At 33.3% G+C, this 27,550-nt stretch overlaps 1 protein-coding gene across 2 annotated transcripts in view; it reads left to right on the forward strand.

Annotated features, from left to right (window-relative positions):
- Positions 1–3,590: 3,590 nt before the first annotated feature.
- The window catches only part of LOC118203114 (uncharacterized), a 306,364-nt gene continuing 282,404 nt past the window's right edge, over positions 3,591–27,550 (forward strand). The window contains exon 1 of one of the 2 annotated variants that reach the window (XM_085811212.1): positions 3,591–3,726. The gene's annotated coding sequence lies outside the window, so the exon portion shown is untranslated. The remainder of the gene's footprint in view (positions 3,727–27,550) is intronic. The other variant, XM_085811213.1, reaches the window with a different exon arrangement.

The raw sequence follows: 27,550 nt of genomic DNA on the forward strand, positions 1-27,550 counted from the left end.
TTCTTTCAGTTTCTTTGTTATAACATGTGGCATTCAATATGATTTAAAGTACAGAGTACATTTATGTCCAAAATTATCTTTACATGCATGAAATTCTCTGAAAATATGAATAGTAATTTCGTGAATATGTGCAGAATGATACATAACATGCAACACATAAGTACTAAAGAAAATTTTAAGATCACTTCACGTGATATGTAATTGTAGCATGACCTAATAAAAACGGTAATGAGTTTAGAAAAAAAATGAAGCCTTATGAAATTAATATGGAAAGTAGTCTTTAACTTGTACAGACATATAACATGTTTTCATGCGGACAATAACATTGTTAACCCCAGTTTGAGGAATTAAGTTCCTAGCACTTCTCTAGCAGTGCAGTCTTCAGGTCATTTACATTTCTAGCAGGAGGATGTGTCCGTGCAACTATTTTCCAAGGTAGTCTCGTAAGTTTTCTGTGCTTTTAAATAAAGGGTTAAGATCAGGAGAGTTTACTGGCCAAGGTATCAGTTGAATGTCTTCTTTTTCAAATAATTCATCAATAAGGTTTGCTTGGATATGGACAATCATTATCATCCATAAATAGATCCGTATGCTCTTTGAAAAGTCTTACAGAAGGTTCATTCAGATATCTCTAGCTGGTCACAAAACCACTGTTGAAAATGTTTTAAATATAATTTCATTGTATGGCTGCAAAAAGCATCTTTATATTGTTTTATCATGTAATCCCTCTTATTACCCCATAACATTAATACTAAGCACCTTACATTGTAAAAAAATTAGCTGATTTTTAACAGTTATTTTAAGTTTATACCACTTTCCTACCTCTTCTAGCTTCAGTTTACAATTCTTTAGCAGAATAAGTTTTTAGATTCACGTTAAATGCAAATGAGAAGTGGAGTAGTATTTAAGTCAAAGTTCCATTAACTGTGGTAGAGAGAGTTAGGATTCCTGAATAGTGCACATCTGCCCTTTGGCAACGTCTCTCTGACTGTTTCTACGCTCGGCCGTATTATGTGCCCTTCATAGCTTCGCTGCCTAGTTTAATATTACAGACCAACTAGGCTAGAATTTATCTTAGCTTTGGCTAAATCTCTTTAGTTAGTCATTAGATAGTCCTTATTTTTTACATTTTTAAATTAAGCCCAAATGGTGGCTTTATTGTATGCCCTGAGAAAGGGACCATCTGTGAATCTTTATTTTGAGCAATAAGGGGTAATTAACGCTTGCTGAGTTAACGTTTCTGTTCTTGGACTTGCGTGATTATTTACTTAGTAGTTCACTAGGTTCCTTAACACTTAGTTAATAGATAAAATGGAGGAACACTACAACATTATAAAATATAGGGTAGGTCAATGAAGCCTACTATAGCAATTGATTCTAAAAAAGGTGCCACAAGTGGAAGTTGCATTAGGTGCTAATGATGTAGATATTAACAATTATAGATGATTCAGAAGAACTGTATGCCATTATGACTCGTTGAATATTTTTTTAATTCTTATTAAAACATTTTTGATAGAGAGACAGCTACATTGACACAAAAAGCACAACTCTAGGAGAATTGTGTTGGTACTTCTCATATTTTGGAATAAGAACAACAGTAGACAGCAAACATTGAAGTCAGAGAAATGAAGAAAAGTGGGAAGGTTCAGTTCAATTTCAATTCAGTAATTTAAGTTTTAATTTGCAGATTTCAATATTATGATTGGCTGAAATGTTACATAGAAAAGAATGAAGTGTGTGAGAAAAATTTATTTATTAAATGATGCATATTAAAGAGATTTCTTATTAATCAATTACTCTTATTATTTTTATGATATAAAACAAATTAAGAAATAGATATAAAAGGCTGTTGCAAATTAAAGCTAGAATTTTATCTTATTTCTTTCTTTTATCTTACATATTTAAGTAAGGAAAAATATTTTGATGCTGTAGAAGGTGATTGGAGAAGTAACTACATGGAAGATGCAATCAAAATCATGGTCAATTTAATATTTCTTAACTCTTGATATAATTTGTTAAATTGGCTCAAGATAATGCCTGTTTTTCAGTAATTGTGTTTGTACTTTCACCAATTTATAGTAAGATATTTAAAGAAAGAAGTGGCAAACTATATGTTAGCGTAAGAGAGAAGCTGAGAAGGAAATGTATAGATTTACCATTTCTATTAGATTACAAAATTAGAATAGACCCTTGGGTGTTTGTTTTCTAGCAAACGCAGAATTGAGACGCAGCTATGCAAATAGTACAGTGAGATTCTACCTGTATGACTAATGGTGAAATTCTTATATCCTGACCACTAGTATTTGCACTTGCGTGGAGAAAAATAATATTAAAAAATGTAACTGAATCCATGAAACCTAATTATTATCCAACAAATTATTGTAACCATTTTAAGACATTATTATAGTATTATCACTATCTTATTCCATAGAATTCAGTTTCCTTTGAGACAGGAATCTGTCCCCAAAAGAGCAAAATCATTCATTTTAGAGGTGAATATTTTATTTTTGGAGAATGCATTTAATATAGAAACAACACTATAGTACTTAAAAGAAAACTGCATTTTTTAATTTCAAGTTTTTGACATTATTTTTAAAAGTTGTGAGTCTGATATCACTTTCTGAAGAGTGCAGGGGGGGGGGAAACTAATATTTTGTTTCATCAGGAGCAAAAATGTTTTGCAGAACTTTTATCAAGTATAATGCATAGATCCGATCTCTTTCGAGAATTGAAAACGCTGAATGCAAATCAACAGTTTCAACATATCTAATTGCCATCTCAAAGGCAATAAATAATAAAAATATTTTAAAGCAGGAAGTGGACTGAATGAGGTATGAATATATTTAATGCCGGAAATGTGCTATCAAATATTGTTCTTTAAATCTAGGAAAATTGCCTTGTTTACATTTAAAAAAAAAAAAAAAAAAAAAACCTACTCTGAATTAAATTTTAAACTAAAGCTTTGTTCGGAAAGATTGAAAAACTACTTTCATTTGTACTTATCTTATGTAATAAATTTTTTCCGTTCGATTTTAATTAAAACAAGTTTGGTTAATTTGATTATGGCTAAATACTTGAGGGCTATCTACCTATGGGAAAGGATACCTCTGTGGAGGACTTTTTAAGCTAAACTCGCTCGTACATTTTACACATGGAGAAAACTACGAAAACGCCCATGCAGTTACCCCGTTCGCCGGGATTCGAACCCGGACTGAATTACAAATGTTCAGCGACTTCACCGCCAAGAGTCACTATTTAAATAACTACATTCCAAACTTAATTAGTTCATTAAAATCAATTTAAAATTCTCTTAAACGCTTCAGAAAGAAATACAAAAATATGGAGGGAAATTCTGTTAGAATAAAAACTCATCATTTTTGGGGTTTAACTTTAGATTTCGGCGAAGCAGTAGAAAACTTGCATTCATTTTACTAAAGAAAATTGTTTACATGTAATCCGTTAGCTTTTAAAAACAATTCTTTGCAGAAGATAATGTGGTATTTCGTTCCATTTGTTGAGTTTGTTATCGTCACTTTAGATCGAGATGAATGAAGTTGTTTCCGATAGAGGGCGCTTGCTTAATTCCAGTGAGGGAAGGTTAAAAGCCTGATTACTTGCTGGAATCTGACAGCTCTTCTAAGTAGAGTCTATTTGACAACCGGTGTTTGTGTATGTTTTCATACGGAAGGATTACAAAAATTTTTTTTTTAGCTGCGTGTGGGTAAGGTAAGATAGTTTTTATTTCATATCGAATATAATTTAACTTTCTTTTTCATGAGCAATAATTTTTCTTTTGTGAATACGTTTATTTAACAATTACTTTGTTCTAAAATGATGAATACTGATATATGATGGTTTTGTTTGTTTAATCTCTAATCAGCAGAACATATTGCTCCGAGGATAGCGTTTGTAGTATTTGAAATCATTAATAGATTTTCTGATATGTTAAAAAAATATTGCTATCCTCGAATTTCGATTCTAAAGTATGATAATAATTCTGTGAATTAATTACTGCATTCTTGTACCGAAGGTTGTTTAATGAACGAATATCTAATTTCAAAGCAACTGGATTTATGGTTCTGTGCATTCGATTAGGTTATTAGAAATAGCCAAAGACATGTTCTACTTTCTAATTGCAATTTGTATGCGGATTATGAACAATTTCGAATTTTGGGTGGAAATACAGACAAAGGTATAGCTAGAAAATCCTGAGGAATAAATTCGTTGTTAATGGACATTCAGTTCTGAAATTAGAATAATTTGGCGAGATACGTAATGTAATATGTAAGACAAAAAACATCCTTTATTAATTACATTACTAGAATAAAGGCTAACGTAACATAACGTAATGCTTAACCGTAACATAAGTTATGTTACATAACGTTTTCTGCTGAACTAAACGAATTGAAATAAGTTTACTTACTTTAGCTCTTTAGTTCAGCAACAATTAAAGTATTAAAAGAATACTTATTTAGCTGCTAAAAATGTGCATATTTTAATAATTAGGCAGCCAATGGCTTTTCGTTTGTAAGAGCCCATAAGATAAACACTTATTCTGCAGATAAACATAATTACCTTACTAAAGATTATTTATTCAAATATTAAGATTTAGTTTTCGATTATTTTAGTATGGCGTTAAATATTATTATTACAATAAAATTATCATTTGGATATATTATAAATTAAATAAATCAAAAATAAAATAGGTAATCAAATTATTAAAAGCGCTTTTATTCCTTTCAAATTGTGCAATTTTTTAAGCAGTTGCAAATTAAATTGAAGATCTTGTGCTTTGTTGAATGGTAACTCTGTGGAACCTGGTAGTGAAGTAAGATCAGGGTTCTCAAATTTTGTACCATATAAATATGAAGCAAAAATATGTGTACCACCATAAAAGTATTTCACCATTTAAAAATTAATGCGTCCTGTGTGGAGTGTGTATAATCAAACAATAAAACCCTTTAAATTCATATTATTGAATTATATTTGTAAATGAAACTTTAACATTACAATAAGATATAAATAAGCACACTACGAGTACGCTGAAGTGCCGCTACGATTCTTGAGCTGTTACATTTGGCATTGTTTTATCGTTTAAAACAGCGTTTCTTAAACTGTGGGTAGCGACTTTCACGGGGTCGCGGGAACTGCAGCAGGGGGTCGCCAAAAATTTAGCAGTTGTGATAGTTCTTTAACTTATTTTAATAATTTTACCATTACCAAATATTTTTACACACTGTATCTGAAAATAGATAAAGATAAGACAATACAGACAAAGGAAAAAGGAAAACGTTTCAACGCATTCTTTTTATAATCGAAACGTTCATTTTACTTGCTTTGCACGTGACGCTGTCATTTCGTCTGTTACTTATTTAAAATTTTCATATTCTTCTATTTATTATTTTGCAATACTCAATCCCGAATTTCATATTGCAAGGTGGGAGGATGAACAATATTTTGACTCTAATATTTTTGTTTATATTTTTTTCTAACTGCAGCTTCTGAGTAATATTGCACGAGCTTCAAGCAGATGTAATCGTTTTCTTACTCTATAGGTTTTTTTTTTTTTTTTTTTTTTTTTTGTTCTGGTACAGCTTGAGTATAGGACCCCATTGGCGATTTTTGGCTTGGCTCACTTTTTGGGCGGTTGTTTTTCTGGTAACCCAGTAAATTCTAGAATACACCACGTCGGCAACCCTTTCGCATTCCCGCGTGTTTTAAACTGGAAAGTATCATTTTCTTCGAAGGAGCAAAATATTGATGTATTCAACAAATTTCTAGAAATTGTAAGGGACATAAATTGGGCAGAGTATAGGATTTCTTTGTAAATTTACCATAATTTTGTAACCTTTACTAAATTTCCAGCATTCCTTTTATTTTTAATTTAAACATGTATTCTGGACTCAATAAAATAATGGTGTGTATTCTGTTTTCAGTTTTATAACTTAAAATTTGCATTTTTAATATTGCTGCTGAAAATATTCCTCCATGTACTTGTGCATTTTCAAACTTTTCTTTACTTTTAATTTAAACATGCATTAACTCCTATTTTCATATTTTTAATTTAAACATGTATTCTGAGCTCCTATTTTCAATTTTACAGCCTGTAATTTGTATTTTCAGTATGACTGCTAAAAATATGCCTCCAATTATTTATTTATTTTCAGTTTCACTGTTTAAATATACATTCTAAATTTGTATTTAAAATTTTTCTTGTTAAAATGCGCATTCTAACATCTATTTTCAATTTTAACTGCTTTTACAAGGCTTGTATTTTCAATATTACTACTTAAAATATGCCCTTACTTACTTATGTAGCTTCAAATTTGCTGTTTAAACATATATATATATATATATTTTTCTGGTTAAAACGTGCTTTCTAACTTGTGTTTTCAATTTTAACGGCTTTTCCATGGTTTGGCGACATTTCTGGTCGCCAAGCCAAAAAATCGCCTATGGGGTCTGTGGCGACACACTGCCTTTCTGTGGCAACCCTAAAGAATTCGTCTGTCACGAGAATCACGTGCCCAGATGATGCATCATTACGTCTACGTCTGCTTTTCTGTTTGATAGTTGCACTTAAGATTTTGTAGAATTAGAAATGTCGTGAAAATAAATGTTGGTGTTTTTAAAAAGTGTCGGCTCAGATTTTCGAACCTATGATTTACTTGTTAAGCAACAAATTTGGCGAGCCAGCCAGGATGAATGTCACAGGGTGACATTATCGATTTCGGCACTTGATAATTTACGAAAATAAGAGAAGTTCCTAGGTGCAAACATGGATGATTTAGAAACATTAAAACAGAAGCGGAAAGCAATTAGGAGTGTATTTACGAAAACAGCTAATAAGTTAGATGAACTGATACGATCAGATTCTCCGGATTTGGACGATTTAGAAATTTATTTAGATCAAATTTCAGAGAAGTATAAAACTTAACGAAATACGGATGACTCTTTTTTGGAACTTCTACAGAAAAAAAGGCTGTACTGAAGAAGAATACGAAAGAGAATTTAGTGCAGCTCAAGAATATTACGATAAATTATCTACGTTGAAAGTAAAAGCCAACAGGAAAAAGGATAAGTGTTCACAGCCTTCTACTGGGTCAACGAATAGCGGTTCTTCATCAGGAATAGTTACAACCGCAAAACAGAAATTGCCAGAGATCGAACTGGTGAAGTTCGATGGAGACTCCCGAAAGTGGTTGACGTTTTGGACAAGGTTTAGTAAAATACATGAAGATACTCGCATCGACAAGAGAGACAAGTTTCATTATCTACTACAATCTACGAAACCTGAGACTGCGCCTAGAGCAATAGTGGAGAGTTTTCCTGCTACGGAAGAAAATTACGAAAAAGCCGTGGAGTATCTCAAAGAACGATTTGGAAACGAAAATGTTTTAATTCAAATTTATGTTAGAGAGCTATTAAAACTGGTAATCAATGACAAACAAAAGATAGACTTATTAACTCTTTATGACAAGTTGCAAACTCAACTACGCGCATTGGAAACACTCGGTTTAACTAAAGATAAATTTGCAGTTGTTTTATTTCCTTTAGTGGAATCAGCACTTCCTGCTGATTTAATACAAATTTGGGAAAGACAACGAGGTATGTCTCCTGAAACAACAGGTAAGAGTGATTTAGAGTCATTAATTGATTTTCTAAAAAGGGAAGTAGAAACTGAATTTAAAGTTAAACTTACCCGTGATGTTTTGAGTTCTGATAAAGTAAGTAATAAGAAAAATAAGTTTTTTGACATAAAACCTGTTGTTCCAACTGCATGTGAACTAATTAATGCAAATAGTAGTAAGTGTAATGATAATTTTCAAAAGTATAAAAAGTCTGATACTTGTATTTTTTGTGAAAAATCCCATTTGTCTGAAAGTTGTAAAGATGCATCTTTAATGAGTTTAGAATGTAAGAAAGATATTATTAAGAAAAAGAATGTTTGTTTTGTGTGCCTTAAGAAAAACCATAGAGCAAATCAGTGCACAGCTAAACATAGGTGTACCTTATGTAAAAATCGACATTTTGTGATTATGTGTCCTGATTTGCCTTCTAACAAAACAAAAAGTGTCACAAAGTTAGGGAATGAAGAAAACAAAACAGGCATTCTTAATAACTATGTTAAGGTATCAGATGTATATCTTCAAACTTTAATTGTAAAAATTCAAAATGGTTCTAAAGAAATGTTTGTACGAGCAATTTATGATAGTGGTTCTATGAAATCATATTTATGTAATGATGTTGCTCAAAGGTTAAATTGTAAGTGTATTGGTGAATCAAAAATTAAGCAATTTCTTTTTGGTGGAGTTGAGACTTCAGAAAATGTATATAAAAACTATGTTATTGAAGTAAGCAATATATATAGTAAATATAAGTGTAAATTACAGGTACTTGGTCAAAACAAAATTTGTTCTGAAATTAAGCAACTCCCATCTGGTTCGTGGTTACGCGAACTTAAGTCACATGGTATCAAATTAAGTGATTTAGAAAATGGTACATATAAGGTAGATAAAGAGATAAAATTACTAATTGGTGCGGATTTTGCTGGTAAGTTGCTAACTGGAAAAATTGTTCCCCTTACGTGCGGCGTCAGCGCGGTGCATACGCAATTAGGCTGGACTGTTATGGGTAAATTTACTGGCACTGAGCCAACTACGATAAATACTGCATCCCTCCTAATTTCTTCTCTGTAGGGTCAATGTATAAGTGATCTCTGGAAGTTAGATGTTTTGGGTATTGGTGAACCTTCCGTAAGTAAAACCAAAACTCAGTTACAGGAGGATACGCAAAAATATTTTGAAGAGACTCTTACGGTAAATTGAGAGGGAAGGTACGAAGTAGCATTACCTTGGGTGTTGGATAGCTCGCTTTTACCCGAAAACAAAGTGATAGCAGAAAAATGTCTTGTAAGTACTAAAAGGAAATTAATGACTACGGGAAATTTTGAAGCTTACGGAGACGTTTTCCAGAACTGGTTAGCACTCGGGATAATTGAAAAAGTACCGGATAAGAATAAATATAAGGGTGTACATTATTTACCTCATAGAGCAGTTGTTAAAGAAAATAGTAGCACGAGTATAAGACCGGTGTTTAATGCAAGTTCTCATTCGCCTGGTTACCCATCATTGAACGATTGTTTATCTACTGGACCAAATTTAATAGAAATTATACCTTCGATTCTTAATCGGTTTCGCAAGAATTACGTTGGTGTCACTTCAGATATAGAAAAAGCGTTCTTGCAAATATCTATAAGGGAAAAAGATCGAGACTTTTTTAGATTTATGTGGTTCAGTAGGGATAATCAAGAACAAGTTGAACTGTATCGGCATGGAAGGGTAGTTTTTGGTATTACGTGTAGTCCGTATTTATTGGCCGCTACAATACAATATCATTTGAGTGTAGTTCCCGAAAGCTTAAGTCATACAACGGAGATTTTGAAAACATCCTTTTACGTAGATAACTGTGTGGCTAGTATGGATTCAGAAATAGAAATGAGAAAGTTTGTAAATGAATCACAAATAATTATGGCTTCGGGTCACTTTAATTTAAGATTCTGGAAATCCAATATAAGAAGTGTTGTGCCAGAGGAAGATTCCTCTACGGAAGGAGATGTCTCTGTTTTGAGCCTTGTATGGCATACAGTTACAGATACCTTATCTTGCAAAATAAGTCAAGATATAAAATTGGATGACCCAATTACTAAAAGACTAGTTTTAGCAGTAGCTCATCAGGTGTTTGACGTTATAGGGTATACGGCTCCTGTAATGTTGATTCCAAAACTAATTTTATAGGAAACTTGGAATTTAAGGCTTAAATGGGACGATGTTCTTCCCGATGAATTAACCAAAAAGTTTAGGTTTTGGCTTAAAAAGTTGTACTTGCTATCCAGTATCCAAATACCTAGATGGGTAGGTCTCAAATCTATTAATGAAGCTGTGAGTATACATCTCTTTTGTGACAGTAGTAAAAGTGCGTATGGTGCATGCGTCTTTTTAAGAGTACAGACTGGCAAAAAGGTGAAGGTTAGTTTGATACACGCAAGATCGAGAGTGGCTCCTTTAAAACCTATTACGATTCCTCGATTAGAACTTCTTGCTTGTAATATTGGTTCTAGGTTATTGTCTTCAGTTATTAATGATATTGGCCTACATGAAGTTCGTATTCATTGTTGGACTGACTCCTCGACGGCTTTAAGTTGGATACGGCGAAATCAACGTTGGGGAGCATTCGTTTTTAATCGTGTACAGGAAATCAGGTCGTTGACCTCCCCCACTGTATGGCGACATGTCCCTGGTAGTCTCAATCCTGCTGACCTACTTTCTAGAGGTTGTTATGCAGATCAATTAATAGAACGAAAATGGTGGGAGGGACCTGATTGGTTACGGGAAGATGAGGCAAATTGGCCTAAATCTAATGATGAACCAGATGAGGATTTGGTTAATTCAGAAATACGTAAGACAGTTATTGTTACGTTGGCAAAGAGTGATAATTGTATTGGATGGTACTATAAGTATTTCTCATCATTTAAGAAAATTGTAAGAATGTTATCATGGATATTCAGATTTTATAATAATGTACGTAAGAATAATAATAATAACAACCATTCTAAGGATTTGACTGTATCTGAAATAGAAAGGGGAGAAATAGCTTTAATGTTATTAATACAAAAAGAGTCGTTTGATGGTGAAACAGATGATAAGCTAAGACGACTTAGACCATTTGTCGATAGCCAGGGTCTAATAAGAGCTAAGTCTAATGTTGCTTATCGTAACGACTCTAGCAGCTTTAAGTTCCCCATCATATTACCTTCTGAGCATCCAGTAGTCAAATTATTGATATTAAGTGCACACAAAGATTTGTTGCATGCAGGTACTACATTATTGATGTCGCATTTAAGAGAAAGATACTGGATCTTAAAATCACGTAAAACTATAAGGAACTGTATAAGAAAATGTGTAACATGTCAGAGATTTAAGGCTAAAAGAGGTGAGACAGTCCCAGGCGTTTTACCAAATGATAGGGTTCGTGATTCAGCCATTTTTGAAATCGTAGGGTGTGATCTTGCCGGACCCTTGCATTTAAAGGATGGACGAAAATCGTATATTGTGCTCTTCACCTGTGCGGTTTATCGTGCTATCCATATGGAACTGGTTACCTCATTAACAACTGAATCATTTTTTCAAGCTTTAAGACATTTTATCGCACGTCGCGGACGCCCTACTACCATATATTCCGATAATGGGAAAAATTTTGTGGGTGCAGAGAGAGTTCTGCAAACCATTGACTGGGACAGCCTCTACTCTAAGGCTGCTGAAAAGAGAGTACAATGGAAATTTAATCCTCCATCCGCCGCTTGGTGGGGTGGATGGTGGGAGCGTTTAATACAAATTGTAAAACAAATATTAAGAAAAATTTTAGGTCGTGCTTCTCTTGGTTATGAAGAGTTACTCACCGTCTTGTGTGATTGTGAAAGAATTGTTAACTCAAGACCACTTACGTACGTGTCTGACGATATTGAAGATCCCTTGCCTTTAACTCCAGAAAACTTTCTGCATGAAACTCCACAGTCGGGTGTACCTGATATTGACAATGTGGACAAAGAAAAATTGAGTAGAAGAGCGAAGTATCTCCAGAGAATGAGAGAATTGTTAAGAGTGAGATTTCGCTCTGAGTGTCTAGGGCAGTTAAGACAGCAGTCTACCAGAAATTACAAAAATAAACCTCTCTCTGTAGGAGAAATTGTCTTGCTGGAGGATCAAAATAAAAACCGTGGATATTGGAATTTAGCACGCGTTATTCGAGTGATCCCTGGTCGAGATGGCAACATAAGAGTTGCTCTTGTAAAAAGTAATAATTCAGAGTTCTTGAGACCAATACAGAGATTGTTTAGATTGGAACTGGATAATATAATAGATAATACTCAAAATGAGCAAGTTCCTTTCACCACCAGTAGTGGTAGAGTTGTAAAATCACGAATAATGTAATTTATGTCTTTGAGTTATTATGATTAATTTTTGTGCTATTATTGTTGTATTATTCCTCAGTATTAATTTTGTTTTCAAGTAATATGATTTAAGTATTAAGTAATTTTCTTTGTTATATAACCATAATTTATATTGATGTAAGTTTTATGTTTTGAGTGTATAGCCATCCACTCAAAAGATGGGAGAATTGTGGCGACACACTGCCTTTCTGTGGCAACCCTAAAGAATTCGTCTGTCACGAGGATCACGTGCCCAGATGATGCATCATTACGTCTACGTCTGCTTTTCTGTTTGATAGTTAGTTGCACTTAAGATTTTGTAGAATTAGAAATGTCGTGAAAATAAATGTTGGTGTTTTTAAAAAGTGTCGGCTCAGATTTTCGAACCTATGATTTACTTGTTAAGCAACAGGGTCCTATACTCAAGCTGTTCCCTTCTTCTTTTTAGAGAGTTAGTGTAACTTTTGTTTTCCTCATTTGAGAGTATGAATAAAGGAATTATTTAATTATTGTAGAGTCATAAATAACTAAAGAGATATAGATAGTTAGTTCCGAATAATAAATAGTTCTTGAGGTAACAAATTTGGTGAGAATTTTTGAACATTTGGCGTCCGCTGACCGGACTGTTATCTGTAAGTAGAATTCTTTCGTTTATTTATAATGGATGTTTTGAAGTGCAAACGATCTCAATTTAGGAGATTGTTTACAAAAGCTTTAAATGATTTTGAGAAGAATGAAAATGATTTATCTTTAGACGGAAAAATTTCGAAACTTAAATTAGTTGAGGACTAAGCGAAACCTATAATTGAAAAAGAACAGACTTATAGAGAAGACTTGATTAAAATTGAAAAAGATGAAACTGATAAATAATGAGTTTGATGAGTCAGAATGCTATACTGATAAGTGGAGAATGGTAGAAAGCAAATTAGTTTCGCTTCTAGCTGAAAAGGAAAACGGTTCTATTGTTAATGAAAGCTTAACTCAAAATGCTACTATACGTTATCCTAAGCTTAAACTTCCGATTTTTGTTGGGAATATTAAAAGCTGGTTAGGATTTTGGGGCCAGTTTAAAAAGATCCACAATGATCCCAATTTAGATGATCATGATAAATTTGCATATTTATTGTAGTCTATGGAAAAAGGGTCATCTGCTGAAGAGTTAATCAAAAGCTTTCCGCCCGGTGGCGAAAGTTATAGTAAAGCTTTAGAACAACTGCAATCGCGTTTCGGGAAAGAAGACCTTATAGAAGTCTATGTTAGAGATCTACTTTCGTTAGTATTATTAAAAAACTCTCAGCAGAAATTTTCATTACGAAAACTCTATGATAACTTAGAATCGAAACTTAGAGCGTTAGAATTTCTGGGTGTTGCTAGAGATAAATATGCGGCAATGTTATATCCTCTACTCGAATCATCATTGCCGGATGATACATTAAGAGCATGACAAAGATTCCGAGTTATTAATCGCAGTCAGAGAGAATCTGAAAGTAGTGAGCAAAAAGAGAAAAATGCGTCAACACATCGCATGGATTTAGATGGTTTGGTTTAATTTTTGGTCGATGAAATTGAAGGTGAAGAGAGAGTATCTATAGCTACTCAGTGCTTTACTAAATATCAGACACCTAAGCCTGGGAATGCTAAACACTTTGGTTTCAAAAACCGTGGAGAATTTTCCAAAACACCTTCTGCTTCTACTCTAATAGCAACATCTGAACAAAATTCAACTGGATGTATTTTTTGTGCTGGAAATCATGCATCTGGTGATTGCTTTAAAGCAAGAAAGATGACGTCTGAGGAAAGGCAAAAAGCAGTTCTAAATAGTCGCAGTTGCTTTTTATGTTTAGACAGAAAACATGTAATAGCTAAATATAAAAAACGAACATCGTGTGTGATTTGCGGGAAGAAACACCACATACTTTTATGTAAAAATATCCAAGTGTAATCAAAAATCTCCAGTTCCTGTTAGCATGAATAATTATGAAAATACGGATGCAGTACCTGAACGAGATGAAACTCTTGCCAATTTGGCGAGAACAACAAATGTGTTTTTGCAAACTTTTACGGTTACATTGAAAGGGCGAGATAGAAAGCGCCAGGCCCGTGCTATTATTTCAGCTTCACAAAGATCTTATATTTTAAAAAGCACTGCAGATAAAATGAAATTTAAGAGTACATCTAAAGAAAGATTGAGCCATTCATTATTTGGCGGGTCATGTACTGATGTCATAAACCACGATGTTTTTACAGTGTTCTTGTCTAAAACGGATGGAACTTATCATTGTAACTTCAAAGCTCTTAGCCAAGATATTTGTTGAAGTATACCACCAGTTGCTAATGGCGAGTGTATTCGAGAGCTTAAAGAGAACAATATTTCCGTATGCGACGATAGTAATGGACCAATAGAAATACTTATTGGTGCTGGCATTGCAGGCAAGTTGATGACCGGAGGATTTAAATTGCTTACTTCAGGCCTTGCTGCTATAGAAACAAAACTTGGTTGGACTCTTTTCGGGAAAAATGGTATGCATGAGATCTCGGACGATTCTGCATTGCTCGTCACATCCATGTTGAATAAGGAAATATTGATATCCGATCTATGGTCTCTAGATTCACTAGGAATTCTAGATCCATCAGAGAAGAAAAGTAAACTGGAACTTCAAGAAGAAGCAAGAGATCATTTCTTGTCTACTGTAAAGATGAACGAAGAGGGACGTGTTTTCAAGTCAGCTTGCCATGGCTTGATAACCATCTACCGTTAAAAGATAACTATGACTTAGCTGTAAAGAGATTAGCTTCTACAGTAAAACGACTAAAAGCTGAGAAACTTTATGATGCTTATGGAGAAGTTAGTGAATGGGAACAAGAAGGCATCATAGAAGAAGTACCAAAAAGCGAAATTGATGTAACATGCCATTATCTACCACATCGACACGTAGTAAAAGGAAACAGTACTACACGAATCAGGCCAGTGTTTGATACCTCGGCCAAACAAAAATGATCCCCTAGTCTCAATGATTGTCTAGAAAAAGGTCAGAACCTTATCGAACTAATTCCTTCAATTCTTCATAGATTCCGAATAGGAGTTTCTGCAGATATATGAAAAGCATTCTCACAAATAAGTCTCAGCCCTAAGGATAAAGACTATCTAAGATTCTTATGGTATAGAACTGATGGAAAACTGAAGTATTACAGACATTGTAGGGTAGTATTTGGAGTTACAAGCAGCCCTTTCTTGCTAGTTTCTGTAATTCACCATCTAGAATCCACTTTGAAACAATTAAATGGAAACCCAAAGTATAAAGTGGATATTATTGAGCAATTGAAGAAGAGTTTTTATGTAGATAGCGAGATTATAATAAAAATGATTTAAAATTGCAACAATTCATACAAGTTGCTTCAGATACTTTAGCTACAAGAAAGCTAGAATTACGTGGTTGGGAATATAGTGACCCAACAGATAATTCCTCTAGTACCACAAATGTATTAGGAATAATTTGGGAACGATGTGGAGATTACCTTTGCCTTAATATTACTGATATCACCTGCAATCTACCAGAAATTTTGTCTAAAAGAGAGATTTTAGCTACTACACACAAAATATTCGACCCTTTAGGAATAGCTTGCCCCGTAAGTCTTGTGCCGAAACTTTTACTTCAGCACCTATGGGAAGTTAAGTTATCTTGGGACCAAAAAGTTGATTCAAATTCAAAATCACAATTTTGTAAATGGTTGAATGATTTGCAGTGTCTGGAAAGAATGAGAATACCAAGATGGTTAAACTGTGATCGTGAGATTGAAAAATATCTCACTTCATTTCTTCAGTGATGCGAGTAAACTTGCATATTCAGCTGTGGTCTTTGTTCGAGTACAAACAAGAGATTCGGTTCAAGTTCATTTGGTGCAAGCTAAAGCGAGAGTTGCACCCAGCGGAAGGAAAAAGACAACAATAGCTCGATTGGAACTTCTTGGAGCTACAATATGTGCACGTTTAGCATCCAGCATAATACCTGAATTTCAAGCTGATGATATTTATTTTTGGACAGATTCGTTTACTGTGCTAGCTTGGATACTAAGAAATGAAGTATGGGACGTATTTGTTCACTACAGAATTAATTAAATAAAGCTACTGACTTCTATTGAATCTTGGAGGCACGTACCAGAATCACTGAATCCTACTGATTTGCCCAGTAGAGGATGCTCTGCTTCTTATTTAATTAAATCCAGATGGTGGGAAGGCCCTTAATGGCTATATTTATCACCAGAAAAATGGCCAGAAGAAGATTTTAGTGCTGATGAAGAAGAAATAGCTCTTGAGAAAAAGAAAAGGATTATTTCATCCTTAATAAATCTTAATGCTAGTGAAATAGTTGCTACTAGATTCTCAAGTTATCGTAAGACAATCAGACTGGTAGCGTGGATGTGTCGTTTTGTTTACAACTGTAAACATCAAAACAAGAAAAAGGATGAACTTACTGTATCTGAGTTAAATGAAGCAGAGAATATCTTGATCCGTTTAATACAAAAGGAGTCCTTTAATGGAACAGAAGATAAACAGATTTTAAGTCTTAATCCATTCATTGATTGTGGGATCATCAGAACTAAAACAGCGATATTTCAAAGAGAAGATACATCTGAGTTCAGAACTCCTGCTATTTTGCCAAGTGATCATCCTATTATAAGAAGTTTAATAATGGAAGAACATAAGTTGAAAGGACATATTGGAATTTCTCACGTCCTAAATTCCTTAAGAGAAAGAGTTTGGATATTAGCTGGAAGAACAGTTGTGTCATCCGTTTTGAAAACTTGTATAACCTGTAAGCGTTATTCAAACAAAAATGTTAACCCACCAGTGCCACCACTTCCTCGAGATCGGGTACAGGATGCCTCAGTGTTTCAAATAACCGGCATAGATTATGCTGGACCTATATTTCTAAGAGACTACATGAAGGCATGGATTTGCCTATTCACTTGCGCAGTGTACCGTTGTGTTCATTTGGAACTGGTTACATCCTTAACGACAGATACATTTCTACAAGCGTTTCATCGTTTTCCTGCTAGAAGTGGGAAGCCATCCATAATTTATACTGATAATGGAACAAATTTTGTTGGAGCATGCAATGCACTTGCTTCAATCAATTTCAATGAAATTGCAATTAGAGTTCCTCATCGATTGGATTTGTGAGAACAATGTTTAATTTTTTATTATTTTGCAATACTCAATCCCGAATTTCATATTTCAAGGTGGGAGGATGAACAATATTTTGACTCTAATATTTTTGTTTATATTTTTTTCTAACTGCAGCTTCTGAATAATATTGCACGAGCTTCAAGCAGATGTAATAGCTTTCTTTACTCTATACGTTTTTTTAATTCATTATCTATTCATATTATTATTATCTATGTTTTGTAACAGTTTATGTTTCAGAGAATGGCAACATACTATGTTGTTCTTTTTAGAGAGTTAGTTTTAAAGGATTCGAAAATAACTATGGATTTAATATGAAAAAACACTTTAATTGCAGATATTTCCAAAAAATTTAGAAGCAGTTATTCTTACAAAAACGATAGAACTTATTTTCAAAACATAAACAGAGTTGAGTTGTAGCTGGTCTTACTCAAACAACCTCCCACCTTGCAATTTGTAGGATACCTATAAATTTCAACAAAAGTTATAAATCAAGTCTATTGGGAATTTTAACACGTCGACCAGCTCTAGTAACAAAATCTGGGATTTTAGGTGATAAACTATCATCTTCACTGAAATCTGAAGCATTAGCTGCAGGGCGTAGAGGCACTTTCCTCCCTTCGAGCATCTTCGACAACGAATGGTAACTTTTCCGAACTGTTGATTTCTAACGGATAAAGTCTCTGGAATGGTCTCAACTTCTCTCCATCAGCTTATCAGGTTCAATGTTCCGTCTTACTTTCTTCGGGAACATGCAAGGACCTGACTCGGAACAGAGAGCTTACTAAAGCTATGTTCAATCACTGTGGGAAGTAGACAGGATACACAAGAAGGGTATACAAAACCCTTTATTTTTCTCTATTTACAATAACTTCCGTACTTCGGAATACACAGACCCACTACTTGTGGTCTAAACGTAAAAATATAAAAATAAAACTAAACTCTAATTTAACTTTAAAATAATAAACGTGGAAGATTGGCCTTATATTAACAGGAAGCCGTATGTAGTACAGAGAATTGTGAACACTACAATACGTTTAAAAATTATCAAGAGGATTAAAACCTCTGGCCTGGAAGGCAACCAGCAACTGAGTAAAACTTCTAAGGTAAGCGGCCTGCTTCGACTAACTGCTTCCTCTCTCTCGCTTGGCAAAAAGCCACAACTTAAATACTTGGCGTTCGCCAGACAAACTTTGCATAATTACGTTAACGCTTATAATTCTGGCCGGAAGTAGAAAATAAGAAGTGATAGTAAAGATTTAAAATAAAATAAACGTTAGTAAAACTTAAGATCCTTACATACTTCCCGCCAGAGTTAATTAGTTTGAAACTGAGGTCTAAAACGACCTTGTTGAAAACTTTTAGCTCTAGAATCTAACGCGAGGCCAATCTTTTACAAACATTTTTCGCTAGAAACTAGAAATTTAAAAGAAAGAAATTTGTTTTTACAATAGCAGCTCCCAGGACACACAATTTTTTTTTCATCTGTACTGCATCTAAACAGGAGCTTTTATTCAAATCTGGTTCCTTCCAGATCTCTGGAAGGAAAACTAGTTTAATGAAATGTTACACAATGAAATGGCAAGTAACATGTATAATTATATTTCTCTTAACATTCTTATTTCATTCATAACTATTTTAGTTCTCTCCCCGTGCTCTCTGACATGTGTTGTAAAAGAACACCAAACACGAATGTGTTTATGTCTATGTGTTCAACACTTCCTCCTACAATCAAAACACTAACGTGTTAAAATTCAACATACCAAGACCTCGTAACACACCCTAATTTCAACTCTAAACCCTGAGGTACTATTCTGAAAGTGGCTAACTCTGAAGTGTAGCGTCAGAGAGCCTAACTACATCATTCAACCTTTAACACATATTCACCATGATTTAGTCTTTTTACAGTCACACGAATAAAAAAAAAATTTTAACATTACTTTCACTTTTACCATATCACGGTATTTCTTAACATTTAAAATAACAGTTCACATTGTATATAAGAACATATTAACATGCCGTTAATTTTACACATTTGAAAACATACATTAGTAGTACATTGTTAACTTCTATTCTTTTCAAAGCAAGTGCCAATTCTTTCTACATTGAAATAATACATTTCAAAAAGTCTTTCAGACTAAAACTTCTTTCTTGCCAGAATGTTTTAAATAATATTTATACAATAACTTTTTACAATATTTAAGTCTTTACACAACGCTATTATACATCAACTTTAGTTTTACGCGCGAGTAATTGAAAAATATAATACCAAAATCGGTAACAACTCATTTCTCGCCCTTTTGGCGATAAAGGTAGACCTCGCATGAGGTAAAACTTCTTGAAATCTGCCACTTGCAGTAAGAATGAAAGATTAACTTAAGTTTGCAAAGTAACATAAAATTTTACTTATCTTTGTGATATTCGGACATTCTTTTCTGGGCCCAGTCCTGAAAGGTAGTGCAGATTGTTGTTTGATTTATCCTCCTTCTTGTACGGGCTCGCCCTTCAGTGCCTTCCTCTAGATGCTTTCTTTTTTCTCCAGTTCGGTCACCCTTGAATACCTTCTTTTTCGCCTCTGCCTGTGGTCTTGGCCGTTTGATGGCAGCTGGTCTTGGCGGAACCGGGAAACTTCTTTCGTGTTCCTGCTTGGGCCTCGTTGCTGGCCGTTCAAATTTTCCTTATAACTTTTCCTCCGCCGCTGATGGCCCTTCCGCAGTTCGGCGACATTTGCTGCGGAGAGTCCTGTCGGATGAGTAGATCTTCCGTTTTAGAGCCGGGTTATAGTTGCCGTCATTTCTCCTGGCTCTCTTTGCATACGTCGTCCTTCTCCCTTCTTCATTCTGGGGGTGTTCGTGAGCTCTCTTTTCTGGACGGTGGAACGGCTTCTTTTTCTTGCTACCTTCAATTTTTCCGCGGGGAAACTTTCTTTTCACTTGCTCCTGCCTCTTAATGGCTTGCCCTTGTACTTGTCATTTTTCCACCTCTGGAGCTTGTGCCTGCGGTGTCTGCCGTGCCGGATCCTGCAAAAGATCTTTGAAAATTTTCATTTTATTACGATCATAGTAGGGTTTGATTTGATCAATGTTTGCGGAGCAGGTTTCACCATTTCTAGCTTTTAACACTACTACAGCGTGAGTTATTTTTTCTATGACATATGGTCCTTCAAATCGTGGAAAAAATTTGGCAGTTTTATCTTCTGGTGCTGAAGAAAGTGAATGCTTAATTTTTAAAACTTCATCCCCTACTTTATAAGTTACTCCCCGTCGTTTCAAGTCATAATATAGTTTTTGTTTTCTCTGTGCTACTTCAGTATTCTTCTTTGCTTCTTTGCTACTTCAGTATTCATATTTCAAAAATATATTCTCTCCTTCTAAAAAATGACATTTTCAGTAAATTAAAGAATTCAACATAGCAATGAACTTCATTTTGTTACTACAAGGAATTCAAATTTTGTTCATACGCTTGAATTACAACGTCTAACTAATTTTTTTATTCTTATCTGCACTCAGTGTTTGTCAACAGTCTGCTATTGTTTGAAATAATGCATAACTTTTTTACTTACCTTCAAATAATTTCCTTTGCATTAACGGATAGAAGTCTTTCATTAAAAACCTAATGTCATGCTTTTTGAATAAGCATAAAACTTTGCCAACTGACCTTAATTTTTAAAGCCTTGTTTCCCTTAAAATTCTTAATACAATTATGCCTTTAAGAAATTTATTTCTAAAATTAATACTTCAGTTTAGCTTAAAATTTAATGCATTTTAATTTTACCTATAATTTTTTACAAACATAATATGTAATAAATCTAAGCTTAATATTTACCATTTCGAAAGTGATACTAAAAAAGTATTCCTAGATATTATAAATTTCGAGATTCGCATACAAAATTGTGAAATAAACATGTGACAACAGAAAACAAACTTTATGCTCTCTCTATATTACAGCATGTTAATTAAGAAGTTTATTGAATTTATAATTTTATTGTGAAACACTATGAAGCAAATAATATGCTAATTAAAATACAGAAGTAAAAATAATTTATTACTTAATTCATAAACTTTACATAAAACCTGAAAAAAGGAATTAATTAAAAAATAATATAATTTAATAAACATTTCATAAAAATTCGTTTCGACTGCTTGGAAAAAATGAATGGTTTTCTCCTCTTTGTAAACCATGTCTCCTAAATAAAGAAAAAAACATTTCTTTTAAAATCATAATCATGCTCTTAAAAAGCTTATAAAAATTATTTTAATAGATGTTTTAAACATGTGCTTATATAACACTTTTAATCATATTTCTTTATAATATCTTAATTAATTAAGAACAGCTTAAATTCTTTAAAAAATTGGATTACAGTGAACCGTCTCATTACGACAAGCTACCTCAGTCAATCACTTTTTATATTTAATCAGCATCCCTCATAAAATAACTAATTAGTAAACATAACTTTGCTAGGATGCCCACTATCATTTAAAGATCAAAATTTTCAGGAATCACGTAGCTTAGAGAAGGTTCATTGTACAAAAACAGCCAATATTCAAATATTTTCATAAATGAAGCCACCATAGTTATTAAATATAATATACAGTATAGTTATATTCAGAATTCAGAACTTGAATAAATTTCTCGAACTGTTTTAGCATTCGAAAAATATTATATTTATTACCTTAAATTTCTAAAACAATATTACATATTCGTCCAAAGGAATCACTGGGACTCGGACAACATTTTTCCCCTAGCTTTCTTTTAGCACAGGATTCTGAATATGTTTTAAAGATTTAGGTAATGTTTGTCTTCCTTAAGGCGCTCACAAAACAAGTTACCCTAAATGTTTTGTACGCATAGTGGTCATTTTCATCTTACTAACTGATTTGCTAGTGGATTTTGGATGCATGGCCTATCATTGATGAAACAATAATAGTGAACAGCTTCAAGAAAATGGGGATATCTAATGCTCTTGATGCCATATTCCCACATATTTTTACTAATTTTATCTTCCGAAAATTAAGAGGGAAAAATTAAACGAATAATTTAATTTCCAAAGGACACAGTCACAGTAGGAATATAACAAATGAAAAGTAATCATGGATAAACTACTACTATCACAATATTATTTATTTAAAAGAAACCTCTATTTCAATAAGAATACACATAATTGCAACATCTAATAAGTTATCTCATTTCTTCTTTATAATTTGAACTTCTGTCATTCTCATTGTTGTTCTTCCAAATCCTTAGGCCTCAGATCATACATAAATAATTAGAGAAGGTTGTGGTCCGATGCTTGCTAGGGTGAACATTCAGCTGATATGGCAAAATTGCACAGTGAATGGCAGTTGGTATTTGCTTTCACTATCATAGATCATTGTTTGTATTAGGCTGACATAATATTCAACAGTTAGAAGAGAAAGATTCAACGGGGCCTTAAGTGTGCAAAAGTTTGCCTTTGTTAGTATGACGAAAAGAATCATTATGTTGATAAATCCATTTTAAAATCTTGGAATATTCATTTTCTGAATGCATTAAAAAGGGGAAAATTATGTAAATATTTTTTTAATTTTCAGAATCTGGTTCTAAAGCTGGGTGGGGGTGGAATATGCAACGCAATACGATAATTCTGAAGATCATTGCTCGTGGCAGTACAAACTAAACGGTGATAACTTGCATGCTGTAGAAAAAGACACAAATTGCAGTTCCAGATGCATTAAATGCTTTGAGGTCTAGGGAGTAGCAGTGGGCAATACTAAGAGTGAAATTCAATGTATAGGGAAGTAGGAATGAAAATTACTTTTATTAGATAACTTAAATGGTTATGTTACTAAGCATTCTTATTGGAATCTAGGTTTCTTTTAAATAATAATACTATGATAGTTACCAGTAGTTCATTCATGAATATTTTTGATTGGTTATGATCTTATTGTAATCACATCCTTCAAAATTAAATTGATTGCTTAATTTCCCCCTTGATTTTCATACTATAATATAAAAGGAGGAAAATAGTCTGGAAGTAAACATAACTCCTCTTTCTCTCTCTATATATAGACATGTATCTTCGTGTGCAACTAAGCAAAACAAATGTGACTTTTTCTTCTTTAAAAAAATTGTGTAAATAAATAGAATTAAGTTCATTTCAAAGACTTATGACACATGAAATATACATGATCAAAATAAATTAGAAAATTAAGTTCAAATAAATTTTAAGCTAAATTACGTGTTGCAATGTAAGTTGCAATAATTCAGTTGTAATAATTAATACTAACAAAACCAAACATCATATTCCCATTCTGCAAAGTATAAAAATTCTTCTGCAAAACTGAAAAAATGACCAAAACTTTGGCTTATTTGATAACTTTCAAATTCACTCCTTTGTTTGCATTTAGAATTTATAACAGAATTTGAACAGAAATTTGTTTTTGATTTAAAAAAATTTCACTGGCATAATTTCATTCATATGAATATATTAATAGATGCATATATTAATAGATGGCATATATTAATAGATGCAGAAGGTTTTTGTACCTTACATAATTTTAAATCTTATGTAAACTAACGTAATTAATAACAAAATCAAAACATAGATCAGAAACAGCATAAAATTTAATTAATAATTACTACTAGTGTCACACAAAATGCTATGAAATTAATTAATAAAATAAGAATGAGATAAAATATATAGAATTAATATTCCACATGTGTGAAGTTTGGAAGTTTCACGTTAAATATTTTTTTTTTTTTTTTAATTAAGTATTTTTAAAAATGACCCCTTAAAGCATGGGACCTTTCGTAATCAGAACTTGCAAATCTGCTTCGCTAGTCTTTCATAACATTGCTTTTCTTTTATTAACAAGAAATATTGCATTCAGTTATTTAATTTAAGATATCAAAAATAATGCTACTGAAAGGCATGAATACTTACTTAAATTTGAAATTAATTTGGTTGACTTAAAATAATATTTTAAAAAAATAAATCTTCATATATAGGTCTAAAAATCAGACCTTATTAATTTTCTTTTATTTGAACGATATCTGAATTCTGCATTAGTTTGGACTAGTAAATCATTGGGCAATTAAACGCCAAGCTATAAGAGAACTAATGTAGTTTACAAATGCACTGAATTTTATTTCCGGTATTAACTTTCAAAGAAAGTAAAATTTTCTGCATATTTGCATCATTTGGATTGATAGAATATGGCAAAGCATGCAAAGGCTATCAGCCTAAAGGAAAGTATATATTCATAGGCGGTTTTGTAAGGAAAAGTAGCTTGCATTTCCATTTATTCATGTGTGTATATATATATATTGTTAATGCTAAAATCAATGCTTCATTAAAAATTCATTATTATTTTATTTTTAATACAACATACAGATACAGAATTGTTTTAAATTCCAATAAACAATAATAATTTATTTTTAAGAAAACTTATTTTATGATTTATATATTATATTACATGAATAAGAGAAACATTTGTCAAGAAATGTATTAAACTTGTATTAGCAGATTCATGGTATCCTAGTAACAAGACTATCATACTTCAAAACTGTATTGAAACTGGGCAAAATAAAATCAACATAAATTCTACATTAAATGTTTAAAACCTTATAAGTATGCAATGGTAGTTATATATACAATATAATATATGTTGTCATTTATAAAATATTAATGAAATGATATTTTTGGAAATAATGCACAAAATTTTAGTTTTGTTTTATAATTAGTTTAACGAATTGTTAGAAAAATATTTTAGGTCATTTCCATTTTTCCCCTGTTGATATTGGTATATTAAAATATATGGAATAATTAAGTTGCATCTAGTTAGTAAAACAAAACATTACGAAAAGTATGATACGGCATATTTTTAATCAATATAATTACTTCATTTTGGAATTATAATATTTTCGTAAGAAATTAATACAACTGAAAAAAATATTATTACACTAAAGGAATAAACGAGATTCTCGACCGCGTTGTTCAAGTTTTTGTAATTTTACTTCATAACACACTTGTACATAAACATATTAGACTGAATTATAAACCAGGTATAACTAATTAGATAATCCTAGAAAAAGAATAAACTAAACCTAGTAAGCAAAAAAATATATACATTACATTCAGAATTCTAAATGTTTATATAAACGTTTCTAGCAAGGCCTGCCGGGAAAAAGATGTCAAACGTTCTTTGGTCAGACGATTGGAAAAGAACGCTAAAATGATTAGTTTTGTTTTCAACAACCACATTACCATTTCAATTATATACCACAAACAGTGATTAAATTTTGGAATAATTAGTTTTAAATAATAATACGGGCAATTTAAGGCGTAATTTATCGGATGCACAATGACAAAATACTACTATTAGATCTGCATTTGGAATAAATATTTTGCACTCTTTCAACTCATTAGACATTACGAACACTGATATTAATTAATCGCAAAGCTTAAACGTTTAAATACTTACTCACTACATATAACAGTGCAAAGTGCATGAGAATAATCTGCATAAAATGAACAAAAAATATTTCAAGTAGTAATTGTAAACATTTTCTTACTTACCTGCGCTATACAACCAACATGCATTCAGCCATGTTTTTTTCTGCAACTAGCTTTCAAACACTTTTCTCCTGATTGGCTAATTTCCAGTCAGTCACGTGATTCTTCCGCGCGGCTTCTGAAACATTATCTGTAATGTTACAAGCAAATCTGCTGTTACCGCTACAGTTTGCTTTCAACCTGTTACCATTACAGGAAATTCTTCTGTAACTTTTTGATTTCTGTAACTTTACAAAACTTTTGCCTGTAAAGAGCGAACTTTTTTTTTAGAGTGCACTTGTCGGATTCTTCCTTGCTCGTCATTAGGCAGGTGGTCAAGATTTAACATCGGCGGTTCAGCCTTTTCTGCACGAACTGGTTTCATCGTCAGCTTAAGGGACGCTTCATTAAAATCCAGCGTTGCTTGTGCCTCTGAAAGAAAATCTATTCCTAAAATTATATGTGCTTGCAGATTCTTTACTATAAAAAACATCACCTTTACTTGTTCGTCCTTGATACGGACATACAGCGGTACTTTACCTATACACTTACATTTTTCTCCTTGCGCCGCTAACACTGTCGTATTATCCGAATTATATATGCGGTATTTCCGAAAATACTTCCTAAAAAAAATCTTCTGCCACACAGGAACACTGCGCGCCTGTATCCAGGAGTGCGGTGGCTGGGATATTATTCACCAACACTTCAATCTTCGGAAGAGTCAAATTTTTCACCATTACTGTATTTAACTTGAAGGAAGAGGGGTTTTCTTGGCCTTCGGATTTCTGCACCCTCCCGTCAGCAGAAATCCGTTTTAGTTTAACTTATTTTTCATTTCCGTGCTTTTCTTCTTTTTCCCCTGGCCTTGAGACTTTTTTCCTGGATTGCTATTGAACTGTCGACGTTCGCCGGCTGTTTTTGAATGCTCGGGTTTCCTTGCCCACTGATTCGCTTTGCTTCCGTAGCCGTGTGCTTGAGTTTGCTGTAGTCTTGGCGCACCAAATTGGTTTCGCTGTTGATATTGGCGTCTTCTTTCGACGTCCGCCGTTCTTCTACTTTCAAACTGGATTGCTAGCTCAAATAACTTTTCCAGTGTAGTCGGATTTCTTAATTCAATAAAGTCTTGCACTTGGGGCAGTAACCTCGGCAAAATCACTTGAATTATCTCAGGATCCGGACGGTTTCCATACAAGAGTTTGAAGACGTGAATTTTTCTTAAAATAAAGCTTGAGAGGTTTTCGATTCTTTGTTGATATATACTAAAAAGTTCCGTTTCTAATTTCGCACGATCCCTTACGACAGGGAAGGCTTTTAGTAGGGCAGTCTTGAAATTCTCGTAAGTATAGGTGGGACTTCCTGCTTGACCCAAGAGACTTCTGCCTATACATTTGAACCAGTTAAGCGCTTGGCCCCTCAAAGCGCTGGTAGCTAAGGTAACTTTTTGAAATTCGTGCACGGGGTAGAGCATGAAGTGGTCATCCAATTTTTCCAAAAAACTGGTTACCGGTGAGTTTCCATTAAATGTTGCTTCTGGTTTCATCGAAGCGCGCATGGTCTGGACGATGTAACCAAATCCTTCCAGGGCGGCAGCTGGCATTTCTGGATTCTGAGCCGCTTCTGCAGGCAGCACAGGTTCTTCTTGAAACTCGGCCATGGTTATTCTTCTTCGTTGGGCGCCACTATCAGGTTCAATGTTCCGTCTTACTTTCTTCGGGAACATGCAAGGACCTGACTCGGAACAGAGAGCTTACTAAAGCTATGCTCAATCACTGTGGGAAGTAGACAGGATACACAAGAAGGGTATACAAAACCCTTTATTTTTCTCTATTTACAATAACTTCCG

This window comes from Stegodyphus dumicola, chromosome 2, assembly GCF_044657685.1.
Source record: "Stegodyphus dumicola isolate Sdum_Otavi_A_Nest chromosome 2, ASM4465768v1".
Classification (NCBI taxonomy): Eukaryota; Metazoa; Arthropoda; class Arachnida; order Araneae; family Eresidae; genus Stegodyphus; species Stegodyphus dumicola.